We start from the raw sequence: 20,754 nt of genomic DNA, 5'->3' as shown, positions 1-20,754 counted from the left end.
AATATCCGCCATAGATGTTGACTTTCTAAATGTTATGGCTGGATACTCGGATAAGGAATTGCCAATGACGGGATCATCTTTTACAATGTGCCAATTGTTCTTAATTATCTGGCGCAAAGATTTGTGTTGGCTATTGTATGTTAGTATGAGCCTAGGGTTCCCATCTACTTCTGATGTCTTCGGTTCCTGGGATTTTGGCTCTGTATTGGTTTGTACCAATAGATCCTCCCTAGCTCTAGCCCTAGATTTCGAAATTGCGCTTTTGATTGTTTTGGCACTATAACCCCATTCAATAAATCTCAGTTTGCTTGCCTGCTGGTTCTTAACCAATTCTGCCTCGCTACTGCATATCCTGCGCAATCTAAGCATTTCCCTGTAGGGGATACTTTGAATAAGATGGGCTGGATGCGCACTTGTTGCATGCAGTAGTGTGTTCCCAGAAGTTTCCTTCCTATATAGCATGGTAGTAATAGTAAGGTTCTCTATTTTAATGAGGACATCTAGGAAAGGGATTTGCTCCCTGCTGATGTTTGAAGTAAAATTGAGATTTATGTCATTGTCATTTAATTTGGCAATAAATTCCTCTGCTTCGCCCTCAGTCCCATTCCATATGATCATCAGATCGTCTATATACCGTAGCCACGATATAACCTAATCCTTGTAGGTGTTGCCATGTTGTCTCCGGAGGACCAGCTCCTCCCACCAGCCCATAAACAGACAGGCATAGCTGGGGAAGAAGCTGGCCCCCATCGCAACACCCTGTACCTGTCGAAACATTTGTTTTCTGAAGAGGAAGAAATTATGCTCTAGGCAGGAAACCAACATATCCATAAGCATTTTGTTGTGCATAGTATATTCTATAGGTCTCCTTGCCAAAAAATAATCTACTGCTTTGATGCCATCAATGTTTCTTATGCATGTATAAAGTGACGTTACATCTAGAGTAATCAACTTGTATCCCTCCTGCCATTCAACTTTACCAATTTTGCCCAAAAAATCTCCTGTGTCTTTCACATAAGACTCAAGACCTTGTACATGTTCTTGGAGAAAGAAATCCTTGTACCTTGACAAGTTTTCAAGTGGTCCATCATAGGCCGCGATGATCGGGCGACCTGGTGGTTGTTCCTTGTTCTTGTGAATTTTGGGTATAAAGTAAATTACAGGTGTTTTCGGAAAGTCTTTCTTTAAAAATTTGAATTCCTCCAGGCTTAGGAGACCTTTGCTCTTCCAGGCCAGTAGTTTACTCCAGAGTTCATCCTGCATCTGCTTGTACTTAAGGGGCGTACTATGGTGGTAACATTGTGTATCATTCAATTGTCTTACTGCCTCGGTTAGGTAGTCTTTAAGGGGCCACAGAACAATGTTTCCCCCCTTGTCCGAGTTCCTTATTACGATGTTATTCTGCTTTTTTAGTTTTTCCATTAGTGCCCCATAGTTCCTTTCTTGGATAGTGAGTTTCCTTTTTGAATTTGTTATTTTAACGTTTAGTTTTTTATTTGTGAACTACAACATCACTGAATACGTCGATGGCATCTTTTGTCATTATCGGCACAAATTTAGACTTTTTCTTGAATGGAGTGTCAGGTTTTTTATTTCCCATATTGTCAATTTCTTGGGTATTCAAAAACGGAAAATCCCGCTGGCTCCCTTGGCTTCCTTGGGAGGCAATAATGGTATGCCTGCTTGGTGTTATATTAACAATAGATTGAACATCCCTTAGTAGGTCATAGTCCCCTGCCGATAAATTTGGCATCGCTGATACATTGGCTGATGATGTGTTGGATTTGGCTTTGGTATTTGCCTGTTTGTGATATTTACACAGTTTCAATTTTCTTATATATTGATACACATCAGCCCTGGTTTTCGTGTAATGGAAATTTGATTCCGGACAATATGATAGGCCAAGAGATAGGAGCTGTCTTTCTGCTGCCGTTAGGTCAATTTTTGCCAGGTTTATGATGGTATTGGCATTGCTGGTGGTGGTCGTAGTTTCCATTACTTGGCTTTCTTGTTTGTCCACGGCCCCCTGCCCCTGCCTCCTCTTTTTGTCACGTTGTTTGTTTGCGGTCCTCCTCGCCCTCCTCCTCTTTGTGCGCCGTTTTTTGCCGACTGCACAGTGCTTGAGCGTAGAGTTTCCCGCCGGCTTTGCCTAACATACTCCAACTCCTCAGCCATGGTTAATTTTTCAACATTGTCCATACCCTGACCGCCCTCAGAGTCTGAGCTATTTTCTGTTATCCCACTGCGATCCGACATAGATGAGATCTCCGGCTCTGATTCTTCTGTTGGCACAGGTGACTTGTTGCTGCCCTGTGTGTTCTTCTTGGCAGCTGTCTTTCGCATAATATCAAACTTCCTTGCGAAAGTAAAGATCTTTCCGTCTTCATAATCCTGTTTATCTCGCCTGAATTTGTACTGTTTCTGTGCTTTAATTTTCTCCTCTTCCTTTTCCAATTTGTGTTCCATTTCCTCATTATATTTGGTTTTCTGCTCTTGTGGGTCACTCATGGCTTCTATCTCTTTCTTTAGGGTTTCAATTTGAGGCACTAATTCCTCCTTGTCACTTTCCGCATATTTAACTAGCAGTTCCACCAGTTTACGAGAGGAATCTAAGTTACACTGTGCCCATCCCACCATTAATCGTGGGTTGGGAGTGTCGTAACTTGGGGCAATCATTATTCGTAGCCCTCTCGGAATACGACCCACGTCCAAGTATCTTCTAAGAGATTTAGACTCCCACCACTTCGCTGTTTCCCTCCGAATGAGTTTTTCCAACGCTCTGTATTTGTCCCTTAGTCCTGTTCCCACATTGGAGTTGCTTGTGCCGGCAGCCTTGCTGGTATTTGCTGACTGCGGTGTCTCGTCCGAGAACACGTCAGCTGCCGCACTCTCTCTGTTCCTCAGTGTTGTCACGGACATGAGGCAATTATTATTGAAAAACTTGTTGTATGCCCACTACCGCAGTGACCCGTACAGTGTTTGTATGGAGAATGTTTGTCACCACCGCTAGTCTAGGCAATGCACTCCTCCTCACCTGCCGTTTATCTTGGATTCGTCCTTTCGCCAACGCCGTCAGATTATCTCGCCACTGCAGCTCCCTCGTCTCAGCTCTTCCGAACTGCACTCAGTAACCACTGGGCGTGTCACCTTCATTTTGCTCAGCTGGACACAACTTTTCCAAATGCGGCAGAGGGCTCCGTGATTGTTTCCGTTCCCAGTTCGTTTACAGCCGGCACCCTCCCGGAAATCGCTACCTCCGGAAGTTAGGTACCTTAAACTTTCCTTTTTCCACGGAGCCAAATCTTACGAGGAAGGGGTCTCGCTTTACTGGGGAAAGTTGACCATTATAATTTTCCAGTATCGCTCACTTCAGCCACCAACTCCAGCAGGGTTAGTAAAGAAAACGAGGCAGACCCAACTCGGTGCAGTTTTGTTTTATTTTCTATTTACCACCAGTCCTCACGACGCGTTTCGGCAGATCCCTGCCTTGATCACATGACAACACGTCAGTGAAGCACATTTCCTTTTAAAGTGCAAGTGCCCATTAATAAATATAGAAGAGTTATTCACACATTTTCGGAGTCTGTTTTTTCTCTCCCTTTCAACCAGCTCCTTACAAAATTATTTCCTTGTTTTGTTTGCGGAAATTACACGTAAAATACATTGTGCAATCTTAAAAAGCCACTACCAAAAATACATAGGATAGGAAAATGTTAAATAGCTATTTACAACAATAGATACATTTCATTGCTTAAAATAGACTAATATTTCAGAAACAATTAGAAATAATACATGTAAAATACATTTTTCTATTTGTGCAATACTTTGTAATATATATATATATAAATTATATATATATATATATATTTTTTGGGAGCGTCACAGAAGAAATTCTAGTGGTCAGGGAAGTAGAGCTTATCCTCAAGTACTGCTGGTTTGCTCAGAAGTAGGTCATCTAACACACTACTTCCATAACCTGAGTCTATGTCATGTTCCTCTTATGGTACTTCAGATACAGTGTAATATACTGGTATAAAGTGCTGATTCATTTTGATCATGGTTAATCTCTCCACATTTTGGGGCGGAAGACTGGTCCTTCTCACTGTGACAACGGCACCATCAGCACTGAAACATGCTCAGCTGATACACTGGCTACAGGGCAAGCCAGATAGTTTATTGACAGACTGCTGAGCACTGTTCATTGGTGCCTCTTCCCATATCAATACACCAATAGATTTTGATCAAGGTACACCTCTGTTGCATCATCCAGATAGGCTTGGACAATTCGCTCAATATTCATACCTGGTGCTCCACTTTGCTCAACCTCTTTTGCCTTCGCCTCTGCGCTGGACTTCATCCCCGCCAGTAGAAACCACTCAGTTGCAGATTTGCGGGTGATGCTCCTGGTCTTGTTGTTGTTGATGTTGTCCTTGACATTGGTTTGGGCTGCTGTGAGCCAACAGCACTGCCCTAAGGCTCTGAACTTGAAGGCTGCACAACAGGACTTTTTCCCTGGACCAGTGGGCCTCTAATTCCCTGCTGCTATTTTTCTAGCTCACTGCCTTGCTCAGCTACCATGTTTCCTATTTTCTAAAATCCCTGTTTGAAAAAAGACTAATGGTGGACAGTAATGGTTTATAACTTGGATCAAGAATTGTGGCACAGATGTAATGTTTGGAGGACACAATGTCTCTTTGTCCCCTTGTATTAGCAGACAAGCAAAGAATTAATCTCTCCACCAAGTCATTTGCATCTTTTTTTCCTCCACACCTGCATACATCGCAGACACCTACTTTAGTTGTTCCTATAGCAGGTGCAACAATGGGATAGCTTGGCCCATGGTACTGTCCTTTTTACTGACTTCCCATGTGAACACCTCAAAAGGACTACAACAATACCAGGAGAGAAAGGGTCATATGGAAATTTTAAGGACCAGCCCAGGTTCACAACCCGAAATACTAACATATGAACAACAGAAAGAACCGGGGGTCTAAAATCCAATATTATGGCGGGCTAACCTTAACTTCACAAAAGTAAGTTGGTACCCAAATCACAAAAAAGCCCAAAAAGCAGAACTCACAGCAGAAAAAGAACGCTAAAGGGATAAGTGGTAAGATCCACGCTCATATGTCTGGATTGCCTTCAACTTATCATTGTGATCAGTCTTATCATTTGGTAATCCAAATGGAGAAGTGGTTGGTCTCTTGATCATAGAGATTTACTACCATTCCAACTGTAATGGGCTGGATAACACCCACAGTCACTTTAGAGAAACCAATGTGCAACTGAATAGTTGATCACAAGAAAAATGAATGCTATCTCATTGCTCAACCATCTATGAAGCCTATGAAAAAAGGGCTGAATTTGTTTGGATGCACAAAATAGCTGCCAACCAGTGCCACATTGTCATCAACAACAACAAGGCATTCATTGCGAACAAGGAGAAGACATCTAGGCCGACAGGCAAAATACACTGGGGGCCTTCCTACACAACATGGCCGCCAGCCACATGGTCTCAATCAAAAGAAGAAGCTGGAGGCCTGCAACAAAGAATGCATGCAGGCCTATGACGAAAGCACACTGGCTGCCTACACAAAATGGCCGCCAGCCACATGGTCACAACAAGAGGCAGGAGGCCTGTAAAACAATCAAACAGCGCATGCAGGCCTAGGCTGGGACAGTGCACTGACTACACAAAATGGTCCCTGGTCAGTGACCACATGGCATCTGGAACAAAGCGGATGTTGGCCTGTGGCAAACACACAAACACTGACATTACCCAGACAAAGAAGGCATGGTAAAACAGAGAAAACAATAATTCAGCAATGGCAAAAATTTAAATTATTGGGCTAAAAAACTGATTACAAGACACATCCTTCAAAGGCATTGCCCCCGCTTGTCCTGACTCCTACACACTGTTTGTATATAAAAAAACATAAAATACCATTTTGAGCACGTAAACCAAAAAAAAACTGCGCTCCATTGTGGAATACGGATTTTAACCATAACTCTGCGTTGTCCGTAGAACACAGAGTTGCTGAATTCTGCAAACTCTGTGAACAGAGCGGAGTTTTATGCCTGGGCTTAGCCTCTAGTACCATCCAGGTTTTCCTCGAAGAACACTTGTGTGGCAAATGGAGAATACTGCAATGTTATCCTCCTGCTTGCAAATCATAAAGAATTCTAAAACTGTGCTACTGGTGCCTCTGCCAAAGACCAAAGAACTAAAGGTAAGTGAGCATGTCGATGATTATCTTACTGCAGTGCATATTGCAACTGAGGTAGTGGTGGATGTAGGTCTCTGCGGGAGCCTTACAAATATGGAAGCAGGCAGTGGTGGTGGAACCTCGGAGCAGGGTGAATAGGATGGGTAATGTCGGGGTCCTCTGAACTGGCTTCTATGACAATGACTGGCTTGTCCTCCTCAAACCCTTCGATAATTCTAACGCTTTCAAGAACTTTTGTTTTCCCTTGTGTCTCGTGGTAGGTCTCGGACTCAGCCAGGGTCCTATCATTGCCCAGGTCATCAAAAGGGGGCTTGGAGAAGATGGTGGAGTACCCTTTCTTTTTCTTGCAGGGGATTCGGAAGCCAATCCGTCAAGAAGAGGTATATCTTCCTCAGTATTTAGCTCAACCTCCTGTTCTGCTCCTACTTCATGAAGATCCATTACTGGCTGTGGCTCCTGTTATTCACTTTGCTCAGTTTTCTGTGATGAATGGGTATAAGTTGTGGCTGAGACAAATCCAATTCAGGCTCACTGCTCTTTGCAATGATTGCAGTGGTTGCCTCACTAAGAGAAAAGTACTTGAAAAGTACTGCTACACCATCAGAGGATGGTGTCGCAGGCACACAAAGTCACCTGAAAAAGGATGAAGGTGGCAATCTGGTGGTTGCAATCTTTTTCTTCTCCTACTCACTATGCTTTATTGGCAGTACCTTTCTTTCAGGCCATCTTCAAGCTCTGTCAGTTGGCATTTCGCTGTACAAGTGGAAGCATGGGAGGAGTCACATGTTGTGGTCACTTCACTTTGTGCCAGCCTTCTGTCTGGCAGTACTGTGGGTGATGTCTCTAGTAAAACTAAAAGCAAACAAGCAAGAAGAACATTTTGTGAAACATGGCATTTTTGCAGTTTGAATTATTCATAATACAGACAATGTAATTTAGTGAGATTGTTCCAAATAATTAACAACAATAGTGTATCCATTCCAAATCACACCATAACATAATATTTTGAAGGGAATAACAACATAAAGATGCAACCATTTGATTTATGTGCATCTAAGAAGAGACACATGTGGCAGGTAGGGGGCTGTAGGGAGAAATTGAATAATGCTTAAAAAATAAATGCTGGGGTGTGCCTATGGCAAGCAGGGGGTGCAGGGGGAAATTTAATAATCCCTAAAAAATGAATTCTGATGTGCACCAAAGGCAGTCAGGGGGTGCAGGGGGAAATAAATTACATAATCCTTAAAAAAAACTGAATGCTGGTGTGTTGTTGCTCTAGGCACCCATGGTGGGTATGAGGTGGAGGGAAAATGTCAAATAAAATGTAATTGCTTGTGTACTAGGGGCCTGAGAATCTATTTTGGGACAAGGGGTGAAGGGGATAATATTATATAAAAAACTGATCATATATACATATACTACAATGATCCTCAAACCCATTAAACTGAAAGTAAAAAAAATAACAAAAGGCATTGCCCTCTTTTATCAACCTCCCCACAGAATGGCTTTGAAAACAAACTGGAAAAAAATGATTTCAATACACCAGCTGGCTGTATAAAATGGCCACTGGCCACATGGTCAAACAACAACAGGTAAGGAGGCATGGACAACAAAGAACGCATGTAGGCCTATGGCAAAAACACACTGGCCGGCTGCACAGAATGTCCGCCGTCCACATGGTCAAACAACAACAACAAGCAAGGAGGCATGGACATTAGAAAACCCATGCAGGCCCATGACAAAAGCACACTGACTGACCGCACTAAATGGCCACCTGCCACATGGTCAAACAACAACAAGCAAGGAGGTATACAAATCAAAGAACACATGTAATCCTATGGTAAATGCATACTGGCTGGCCACACAAAATGGCCACATGGTCAAATAACCATAAGCAAGGAGGCATGGACAACAAAAAGCACATGCAGGCCTATGGCAAATCATGCTGGCTGGCTACATAAAATGGCCACTGGCCATTTGGCTTGACAACAACATCAGTATGCAAGGAGGAATGGTCAATGGAGAACACAAGCAGGCCTATGACAAAAGCACACTGGCTGGCTGCACATAATGGCCACCAGCCACATGGTGAAACAACAAGATGCAAGGAGGCATGGACAACAAAGAATGCATGCAGGCCTATGGACAAAACACACTGATCTGCAGCACAAAATGGCCACTGGCAACATGGTCAAACCAATACAAAACAACAAACAAGGAGGAATAGACAACAAAGAACACATGCAGGCCTATGGCAAGAGAACACTGGCTGGCTACACAAAATGGCCACTTGCCACATGCTCAAACAACAACAGCCTTTTTCACTGAAACTTTGCTCAAAGAGGGTTTTAATCTAGACCTTGCCTTAACCATCCCTAGGGGCTGTCGAATCCTGTGTGAAACTTGGAGCAGAGAGAAGTTGAGAGGTGGTTTTGCCATCATTCTTAAGGACACGCTGGAGGTCTCTTCTTCAAGATTGGCACCCTGTGATAAAAAAGAATTGCATTTAAAGCCCTCACCTTGGCTTTTAGAGCTTTGGAGGCAAATTACCCCTTTATGTGAAAAACAGACAAGAGTGGTGACAACAAGAGAGATCCTTTAGATCTAACCACCTCCCACTTATGTGTATATCCAGGTTTGGTAAAGCTTGTCAGGGCGGTAGGTCTATTTTGGTACTAACAGCAATACTTTGAAACTCTCTGTCAGTTAATCTTCACCTGGCTATGCTTCAGTGAATTAATTAATTACAAGTATGGCTTTTTGATGAAAATAAGAGATGTTTGTCGGGCCATGCTCACAGACTCTGCTTTTGAGCACCGGGACAATTCTGCTGAAGCAGCCAAGTGCTTGCAAATGCTTACAGATGCTTTAGATTATTTGAACAAGCAAGGAGGCATGGCCAACAAAGAACACATGCAGGTCTATGGTAAAAAGCATGCCATCTGGCACCATAAAATGGCCAAAGACACATGGTCAAACAACAAGCAAGGAGGCAGGGGCACAACAACAAAAACACGAAGCCCTATTGCAAAAGCACATTGACTGGCTATACAAAATGGGCACCGGCCACATGGTCAAACAACAACAACAAGCAAGGAGACATGGCCAACAAAGAACACATGCAGACCTATGGCAAAACGACACTGACACAGCAAAGAACACATGTAGGCCAATGGCAAACATTGGCCTACATGTACTGAAACCCATGGTTTTTTAAATGCTAATTTCTATCTATAACGTGCCTGAAACCTATGTGTACTGGCTATACTAAAGCCACATGGTCAAAGAACAAGTAAGAAGGCTTGGCCACAAAAAAGAACACATGCAGGCCTATGCCAAAAGCACAATGACTGAATATACATAATGGCCAACAGCCACATGGTCAAACAACAGCAAGCAAGGAGACATGGACAATAAAGTACACATGCAGGCCTACGGCAAAAGCAAAAGCACTTTGACTGGCTATGCAAAATAGCCACCATCCATATTGTAAAACAACAACAGCAAGCACGGAGGCATGGAGACATGTAGAACAAAGAAAGCATGCTGGCCTACGGCAATGCACACTGACACCACAGAAAATGGCCACTAGACACAAGGTCAAACAACAACCAAAAGGAAGGAGACATGGATACAACAATTACATGCAGGCCAACGGAAAACCCACACTGACTGACTGCACAAAATGGCCACCTACCACATGGTGAAAAAACAACAATAAGTAAGGAGACATGGACAGCACAGAAAACATATGAGCCTATGGCAAATGCACACTGGCTAGCTACATAAAATGGCCAAAGTCCACATGGTCAAACAACAGCAACAAGAAAGGAGGCATGGACACATCAAAAAACATGTACAGGCCTATTGGAAAAGGACAATGACTGGCTATACAAAATGGCCTCCGACCACATGGTCAAACAACAAGAAGCAAGAAGACATGGACAAAAAAGAACTCATGCAGACCTATGGCAAAATAACACAGACTGGCTACACAAAATGGCCACTGGCCACATGGTTAAACAACAACCACAAGCAAGGAGGCATGGACAACAAAGAACACATGAGGGCCTTTGGCAAAAATACACTGGCTTACTAAACAAAATGTGATAAAATACAAAGAACGGTTGAGCCGCAGAAATAGCTTAAAGCTTAAACAATTTTACTTGCATACACCATTAGGATTCTGGAAGTTGCTCTTGCAATTTTATGCAGTTTTTTTGCATTAGATTAGATTTATCAGTAGTGGCAACACAGTTGATTCCTCAATTTGAATATATTAAAAATATTTGCAAAAAAGAGAGAGGTGCTCAGGATGAAAGGCTGATGTGTGGGATAGTGATGGTGATTGAGGAGTGGAGGTAGTGCACAAGGTCCGGGTAGTGTGACATATATACATCAATATCTCGTAATAGTACTGGTCTGGTCTTAGTACAAGGTCCATTGTTCCGAAGCTAACATATAGCAGTAGATGGACACTATCACATTTGTTTATAGTTGTCCTGACTTGTGGGTTGGTTGTAAGTCGAAGTTTTGACCCCTAGTGGGTACACTAGGTGAGTCCAACCTTCGGGTGGGGTCTTCCTCGGGACTAGCAATGTGAAGAGCACGTAAAAGTTAAATGAATAAATTGTGTTAAATAGACTCTAAAGGGGTGCAGGGATGGTGAATGAGCGTGGAGAAGGGGTCATGGAATTTACCGGAATATGAGTTATCCAGCGTGTTTCCTACCGACTGGGAATGTTTGTCGAGATGGGTCTCCTAGAGACAGAGAAAACACTGGTATAATAATATCCATGAAAAAATGAATGTAATCATGGAAAAGACCCTTCACACTAATGACACTTCAGTAAAATGGAAGGTTACGGCCATCTGTGCACGTACAGGCGTAATGTCAATGCAGGAAAATAAATCCCTGTCAAATTCCAGATGAATCTGCAGAGACCATGAAATGAAGTGCAAAAATATATATAAGCTAAGCGCTTAAGGTCAGCACTAGATATTTAAAAACAATTATAAACAGAGTTGTGATGGATGAAATGCTAAATTGGACGTGAAAAAAGTTCTAGCACATTGCTTGAGTCCTGCACATGTGGTATTTGTGTAGAAGTATATACAGCTTGGTGCCAACTGCCTCGTAAGTTGGCCCGCGGTATTGAGGAAGAATCATAAAGGCGTACTTTGGTAGCCGCAGAGTGGACATGAAGCAAGCCAAATAAATTATGCTGAATAACGCATTACGCTGTACAAAGTGAAGGGAAGAAGTCGCTTCTTGCAATTAACATGGCACAAATTATAACTACAAACGGAGGTGGGAGGGGCCACTCGCCTGCGGCTTTCCTGTGAGGAAAGAATGCAAGGAATGCTTCCACAGCTGCCAGGAAATGTGTCTGATTGAAAGAAGGGAACAAAGTGCCCTTTCTGTTTTACTTTTGAAAATTGCAGTTTGTGAAATTGAAATTTGCAGCTAAATCAGGGAGATGAGATCTCATGAGTGCGCAGATTAAGGTTTTACAGCTAACATGCTGTAGAGATAGGATCTCACAGATACTTAGTTTAAAATATTACAGCTAACATGCTCTTACCTAATAGCATCTGCCCGGCTCAGTGAGCTCGCGGTTGGATAGGTCAGTTTTAAAGGCGTGCATGTGTGACGTGCATGTAAAGTGCAGCAGCTATATCTTGGCACGTCAGGCGGCGTGATTTAGTAGTGTTTCCTGAAAGTATTGACATAGTGAAAAGACCTCAATGTAAAATGAATGCCTCGAGCTACTGTGTGTCACATGAATGAACTGAAATGGAATTTCATGTCTGTATGGCAGAGAGTAAAATCTAGCCATATTAGTTTGTCATTTATGGAAATACAATTGACAATAGGACAAGTCTCTCAGATATGTACATATGGGACAATAAGGCCTGTTTGATGCATAAATCCTGTATTGTACACACAACATCAAAGATCCATTGGGAAAAATAGCTACACAAAATGGCCACTGACCAAATTGTCAAACAACAACAACAAGTAAGAAGGTATGGACAAAAAGAACACATGCAGACCCATGGCAAAAGCAAATTGACTGACTACACAAATTGGCCTCAGGCCACATGGTCAAACTAGTAAGGGGGCATGGGCACAACAAAGATCAAATGAAGGCCTATGGCTAAAGCACACTGACTGAATACACAAAAGGGCCACCGGACACATGATCAAAAAACAAGATCACCATCAAGTAAGGAGACATGGACTAAAAAGAACACATGCAGACCTATGGCAAACCGACACCAACTGGATACATACATTTAGCCACTGGCCACATGGTCAAACAACTACAAGCAAGGAGGCATGGATACAATAAAGAACACATACAGGCCTTTGGCAAAAGCACACTGACTGGCTACACAACATAGCCACTGGCCACATGATAAAATACCAACAACAAGAAAGGAAACATGGGCACAACAAAGAACACATGCAGGTCCAAGGCAAAAGCACACTGACTGGCCACACAAAATGACTACCGGACACATGGTCAAACAACAAGCAAGTAGGCATGGACAACAGAGAGAACATATGCAGGTCTATGGCAAAATCACACTGGCTGGCTACACAAAATGGACACTGCCCACATGATCATGCAACAACAAACAAGGAGGTATGGACCCAACAAAGAAAACATGCAGACCTATTGTTAAAGCACACCGATTGGCTTCCCAAAATGGCCACCTGCTACATGATCAATCAGCAAAAACAAGGAAGGAGACATGAAAACAACAAAGAACACTTGCACTCTTATAATAACAAAATTACACTGACTGGCTGCACAAAATGGTCACCTGCCGCATGGTCAAACAACAACAGCAAGAAAGGAGGCATAGACAACAAAGAACACATGCAGGCCTATGGCAAAAGCACACTGATTGGCTTAAAAAATGGCCACCTGGCTAAACAACAACAACAAGCAAGAGGGTATGGACAGCCAAAAACACATGCAGTTTGATGGACACTGACTACTCAAAATGGCCGCTGGCTACATGGCATGGAGAACATAATGGTGGCCTATTGGAAACACACACACTCTGGCAAAAGGAGGTATGGTAAACAATGAAGAAAACACTACCATTATTTCAGCAATACCAGAAACAAAACTTAAGTGAGCTATAAAAGTTTTACAACACAGATTCACCCAAGAGATCAAATATTACCCCACCAAAATACACTTTTCGCAGAAAAAAACTGAAATAAAAAAACACATTTTCATTTAATCCAATGCCATTTGTGGCCTAAATGATGTTTTAAAACAGCATATACCACAGAAACTGTTGTTTCTTGTACCCTATGATTAAATCTGGCTGGATTTCCCTTGGGCAGACTAGACCACATGGTAAAATAAATGAATAGTGCAAATTTAGCAAACATTGAGAAAATGTACTGAACTGTGCAACCTTTTTCCCTTACAAAAGATAGAAAATTAAATGCAAATTAAAAAAAACTAGGCCCCTACTGGAGCTTGAGGCCATCCAGTACAATCAAATTTCAAAATTGAATAAAAGTACAAATATAGCTAAATTTGTTACTGCCTTACAAGTGTTATACCGCCAACCTGTCGCTGGAATCTGTATTATGGGTTTAGAATCCACTCCTGTACATATCACATGGAGAGCCAGGCAGGGATGTCCCTGCTCCTCCCTGCTGTTCTCTCTATATATAGATCCATTTTTAAAAATGTTAGAAGATAATTCAAGGATTGAATTTGTGATTTGGAGGTGAGAGCATTATTGCATTTTTGCATATGCAGATGACGTTGCAGTAGTAACGTTGAACCCTTCAATAGCTAGAGAGGTTGGCGGTGCAATTTGGGGCTGTGCCAGGCTATAAACTTAATACAACTAAGAAACAAAGGGTTCTGAATGAGGTGGTATACCTGGGGATCACGTTACGGACCTGCTTAAAAGCACTGGTTGAGGTCAACTGGCTACAGCTTTTAAAAGATGTGCGTAAACAACTGGACCGATGCAAGTGTTTGCATCTGTCCATGGTAGGACGATGCAACGTCCTTAAGATGCTGATCCTCCCCAAAATGTTATATTTTCTCAGATCTGTGCCACTGGAAATTTCATGTGTTAATCTGGCATTGTTACAATCTATTTGTGCTAGATTCTTGTGGGCTCAGGGTAAATCCCGGCGAGCTATGCAATATATGACTTTGCCTCTAGAGCAAGGTGGATGGGCTGTCCCGGACTTCACCTTATATTATTATGTTTGTATTTTGCAGAATTTGAACATTTTATGAACTGGGCAGAACCGATTAGTGTGGCTGAAGCCCCTTCTATATGCCAAATGCTGCTGGGCAGTGATAACAAAAATCGATTGTTTATTAATCTCGATATGAGTTATTATAATAGAACCAGCTTTAAGGTTCTCAATGTGGCCTATAAAGTATAGAAGGCAGTTAGAAAGAAGTACAGATTAGAAAAGATGTCTTGGTATACCCAGCTAACTGCCACTACCCTTCTCCCATCCATATTTTGGGATTCAAGCGTAGATAGTTGGTGGGCTAAAGGGGTTCAATATATGGGAGATCTATATAGCAATGGGGATTTGATGTCTTTTTAAATGTTAATTGATAAATTTTATCTTTGCCGCTCTGATTTTTTTAAATACTTGCAAATCCGTGACTACCTGTTTATACATCGATGGAAAATTGAAGCGAACCCTATCATTGATGCTGTGAGGAAAGATGGACGGATTGGTATACTCTATACTTTACTGTTAGATACCATGGGCAATGATCTAGAGACTCAAAATTCAAAATGAGATAACCAGCTGGGGTGCCTCGGCACTCGGGTCGAAACTTCTATTGAACTGGCTGGGATACTATTTATGTCTGCTAACCTCTGTGCACAGCACTATAGGATCTTTTTTAATCTATATTATACCCCAGCTAAAATATCTAAATGGGGGGTCTAATGATGGACAATATTTCTGTTGCGGGTCAGATGAGGCTGATATTGTACATATCTTTTATACTTGCAGGCACTTAAACAATTAGTTTGAGCATATAGAGAAATTTTTAGCTGCGACTTTCTGTAGTTCATGTATTGTTGGGGGTTGCTGAGGTAAAGGAAGAGGATCAACTGTTCTATACATTTCAGTATCTGATTCTTCTTGCTACAGCTGTTGCTAGACTTTGTATTGCCTCAATGTGACTCCAGAAGGATGTTCAATCGTTTGAACTATAGAGGGCTAGATTTCTATCAATGTTTAATATAGAATACAGCCTATATGCTTTGAAAGGCAGACGGAAAAAGAAACTGGGCTGTGAGATTTGGGGTCCAGTGGCCGTTTATATGGATGAATACGCTTCTTTTTTTTCTCTCTGTTTTGTTTTTTTTTCTTTTTCTTTTCCCCTTTTTTGGTTTGTGTACTATGTATACGATTGACTTTATGGAGCAATTGGGTTGATGTATTGTAATGTGATTTTTGTGCGATCATGGACTAACAATAAAAAGTTTTTTTTTTTAAAGGATGAAAAAATGTCATGTGTTAATAACTTTGATAGTCTCTAATAAATCTACATGCAATTTGGCAGGCTGCTGGTACTTTAAGCCCTGTTCAGGAATTCAGGTTTTAAGCAATCCAGGAAGGGGTTAAAGTGTGATGGAATGGGGTCGAAAAATTATTTATTTGTAGGAACTTCAGTACAGATTTATGGATCTTCACAACGCTTGGCAGAGACTCACCATGTGTAGGTTATTTGTGGTATTTGATGTTTGATGTGAACCTGTCAAGGAGGCAAACTCTTAATGGGGTGGTCAAAAAAAGCAGGAAGACCTATTTCAATCCCTATAGGAATCTTTGTTCTCTGCTTTAGAAAGAAACACCAATAGAGCAAACATAATATGAAACTAAAATGTTACTCAAATAATTGATGTTGCTTGTATTGATGTAAATCACTCAGTAGTTTTAAAGAAATTTGCATTTAGGGGGCCTTTAGGATTGGAAAAAAAGAGGAAGATTTGAGGAATTTGTAAAATCTGTACAGATGGACATCTTGTGCTTACAAGAAACTCACTTGCCAATGGGGAAAAAAACATTGGTTAAACCTAAGGGGTTATGAGATTCTCTCTTGCTCCTCCCAGACTTCAACTATCAGGGGGGTGGCCATCATAGGAAGGGTAGGTTCGGGAGAGGCTAAACAATTCAGGGCTGACACTATGGGCAGATGGGCAATATGGGAGATGAATATAGGCATCACCATCAGTGGGATATATGGGTCAAACCATGATGACCCCGATGTCTTTGATTGTATAGAAAAGAAGTTGACGGGGCGGCCTTCCCCCATTGTGGTTTGCGGGGATCTGAATATTGCAGCAGATTTCGTGGGTGTAACTACATATGCCGGTCGTAAACCGAGGGTTTTCCGGGCAGTCTGGTCAATGATGCAATCGCACGGACTAAGTGATGTCTGGGGGAACAGTGAACCTGGGAACCCTGGGTTTACATATTTTCACACCCATTTCAGAAGTATTCCGAATTGGACTACTTTATGATTTCCGCTACAGAGCTTAGTAGGGTTAAAATTCAAAAATTGCCTATGATAATATTGGATCACAATCCTCTGACTCTAACGATGGATACCAATAGGCCGGTTAAAAAACACAGGCCCTGGACTTTTGACAGAAAGCTATTAACAGACAATACCTACGTGTTCATCAGAGGTAGGTCCCTTAAGGAACTCACTTTTTCTTTAATAGGTACAATAGATCTGGCCTCAACATATAAACTCCCATTAGCAGTAATAGCGCTGGACGCCGCTAAGGCGTTTGATCGAGTAAACTGGATCTTTTTAAAAGCACTTTTGATCCATTTAGACTTGGGCATAAATTTTACTAATACACTTCTATCATTGTATAATTCGCCTTCTTCCAGAGTATTGATCAATGGGATTCTCACCAATTCAATTAAAGTAACTCGGGGCACCAGGCAGGGATGTCCCTTATCCCCGTTATTGTTTGACCTTTATATAGAGCCTTTGGCCTGTAAGATCAGGGGTTCTGAGAAGATTCTCCTTTTCTCGGTAGAAGCCTGGTCTAAGAAAATAGGTTTATATGCTGATGATATTATAATTTATACTTCTAATCTTCGGCAGACATTGGAAAATATATCATTAATAACTAAATAATTTGGAGCTGTCTCAGGATACAAAATTAATGACGATAAAACGGAAATTATGAGTTGGAATTTGGATCCTGGCCATAAAAAATGCAAATCAGAAATGAGATATTTAGGGGTCAGGATTACTCAGAACTTGGATGACTTAGCAAAAATTAATTTTGGTAGAATTAAAAGAGAAATAGGAGGAATGCTTGGCAAAATGATGGTTCTTCCAAAACTAACTTTTTTATTTGAGACAATTCCTTTGGCGTTTAAAGGTGAATGGTTTAAGAAGCTTCAGAGTGAAGTTAGTACATTTATTTGGGCCGCAAAAGGGTCTAGTCTTTCATGGATCAAGATAAGGCGAAAATTGCTTAAAGGGGGGTTGTCGGCCCCGGATTTTCAGTTATACTGTTGGGCTTTTCAGTTAAAAAACTTTAGGACTCTTATGAACACTCCACCGTCCTCGGGTATTGGTATATTGTTGCTAGCAATGCTAAAAAGCTGTCAATATGAGGAATCTGGTTTTCTTTGTAAATTCGCGGACCCAAAGTATTTTAAAAAAGTGCGTCTTAAGGTACTGCGGGAAGCAGCGGAACTTTGGTACTGGATCAGGAGGTCACTAAAAATCCCGTATTATGGTTATTATACTTCTATCTGGGACAGCCCAGGATCTCCTGCATGGACCAAAGACGCACTGGCTATTCCTCTAAGATCAGCGGGGGTAGAAGTATGGGGACACCTTTTTCCGGATGGAAAGCTGGTTGGGTGGAGTCAGGGAGCATCCATCTGGGGGCAGGGTATATCGAAATTTAAATATCTGCAAATTCATAGTTGGGCCAGTAAATCTGAAATCATCGTGGGACTGCAGAATGAATTGGAAGAGAAGATCCACTCAAGCCAAGTGTATAAAAAGGAAGTAGGACTTTGGTACTGGGCAATGTTGGAGACGGTGGACGGCCAGTTCTTATTGCCAGAAACTCTGTGGATGGATTGCCTGCCGGACTTCGCATCTGACACTCAATGGCAAGTAACTATGGCTATGTTGTATAAAGTTGTCAAACCCGCAAATTTAAGGCGAAACCATCTTTTTACACTCCACAGAGCGTATTGGTCTCCATATAGACTTTCAAAGTTCAAGCCTGGAGGGCTGGTGGAATGTCCAAAGTGTAGAATCCCAATGAGAAGGATATACACATGTTCGTGGAGTGTCCAAATATTAAAGAGTTTTGGGAGGAAGTAAGTAGCTGCTTATCCCAAGCTATTGAGCACATTATTAAGGTAAGCCATGAACTTATTATAACCGGAAGGCTGAATTTGCAGATAAAAAGTATGGATGATAAAGATAAACTGGTATTTTATGGGATACTTTTAGCCCGGAGAGAGATATGTAAACTCTGGGTGTCCCCATTATCTCCGGGGATTTCAGATTGGTTGCGAGCTATGAGATTCACAGCTAAAATGGATACTTTGGGTCCGACAAAAGTTAAATGTAAATTTTGGTCATTATTTTTGGCACATTTTGGGTGAAGAGCGTCTCTTTTAGGGTAAGGGGCTAGGCGGTTATATAAGCAATTTAGTCCAATGTTTAAGGCCTCAGCCTATCTCGCCGTGTGTTTTTCAATGAGACGGTGGGGTTCACCTATGTATCAACCTCTCATAAAAGGCGGTACAGATAGAGAGGTGGTCGTGGGCTGGCACCACTAGTGTGGTTGTTAATGGTCTCGGCAGATGAGATAAAAACCCATGGGCGGTATCGTTTGGTTAGAAATGGGTGGCGTAAAGGCTAATGAGGACAAGAAAAAAAAAAAATATCTATGTGGAGCACATTAAGAATTGGTCACAGGCGTTCTTTGACGCAAATAGATACAGCGCATCACAGAACATCGTTTGGGATAGCTATAAAGCAGCATTAAGGGGAGAAACTATTAGCTATACCGCCCGAATCTAGAAAAAGACTAGCAAAGAAAGGGAACAATTAATGAATAAACTGATGGAGGCGGAGGAACGACATGGGGTAGCTATCTTGCTGGGGAAGGGGGAACGAAGAGTCTTGAAAGAGTAAGCTCTATTAAAGCAGAAATAGAGATCCAATTGGCTAAGAAAGCTGCCTCCGAATACCAGGCTTAGAGAGGTAGGCTCTATGAAACAGGGGAACAAGCAGGCAGGCACTTGCACTTCGCATTAGACAGGTTGCCTCTAAAAATGTTGTAACCCGTATCGAAGAGCAGGGCCGGAGCTATGAGGATCCGCTGGAAATTGTGAATATTTTAAAAGATATTATCAAACACTATATCAGGAGGAACTAACTGCAGAGATTCCAAGGGGAGAGCAAGGGGAAACAGGAAACAAATTGGTAGAGGGCGATAGAGAAACCCTTGAAAAGGACATCACTATGGATGAGATAGCGGGGGCTCTACAAGATCTAGCAGCAGGGAAGGTTGCGGGCCCCGATGGCATACCCTTGGAGGTATACAAAAAGGTATCCGAGGAAATAACTCCACTGCTCCTTGATCTTTTTAATGGGATTATAAACACGGGCAAAATTACTGAATCATGGAGGAGCACCAACATAGTAGTTTTTCATAAAAAGGGGAAGTCTAAAGAAAATCCGGGCTCATACAGACCTATTTCCCTAATAAACACGGATAATAAAATGTATGCAAAAATATTGGAAATCTGGTTGGGGAGGATCATTGGGAGTCTGTTTTCTCCCTGGCAGCATGGTTTCATTCCGGGCCGTGGCAACACGGATCACATACGTCGCGCGATCCCGTTGTTTGATATCCATGCTGTCGGGGAGGGGGGGATGGCAATGATCTCCCTGACGCGGAGAAAGCATTCGACCGGGTTAGGTGGGAGTTTTTGTGGGGAGTGCTGGAGGAAAGGGGGTTTGGACCAAGATTCCGGATGGCTATCCGGGCAATGCATTTGGGTCCTATTGCCAAGATCCAAATGATGGGGGAAAGCTCTGAGAAGATTTATATAACACGAGGGACAAGACAGGGATATCTATGTTCACATATCCTGTTTGCGCTATATATCTACCCATTAATACAGCAGATAATGGATAACCCTGTTATTAAACCAGTAGTTGCTAAGGGCTTTGAAACCAAAATCTTGGCATATGCCGATGACCTGTAGGTTATCTCTGTCGAACCCGATGTAGCTCTGCTGGAAGTGGTTAACATCACCAAGTCTTTTGGGAGACATTCTGGATATCTCTTAAATGAGGGGAAGACCCAGGTGCTTTGCTCCAAGAATATAGGTAAATCATGTTCTAGGTTTGTGGACTCAGAGATAATTTTGTCCCCTTAATGAAATCAATGGAGGCAGATCTAAAGAGGATGGACACACTACATCTCTCAATAG

The sequence above is a fragment of the Lissotriton vulgaris genome, chromosome 4_1 (assembly GCF_964263255.1).
Source record: "Lissotriton vulgaris chromosome 4_1, aLisVul1.2, whole genome shotgun sequence".
NCBI lineage: Eukaryota > Metazoa > Chordata > Amphibia > Caudata > Salamandridae > Lissotriton > Lissotriton vulgaris.
The sequence above is the reverse complement of the archived record's forward strand: the minus strand, read 5'-3'. Positions refer to the sequence as shown.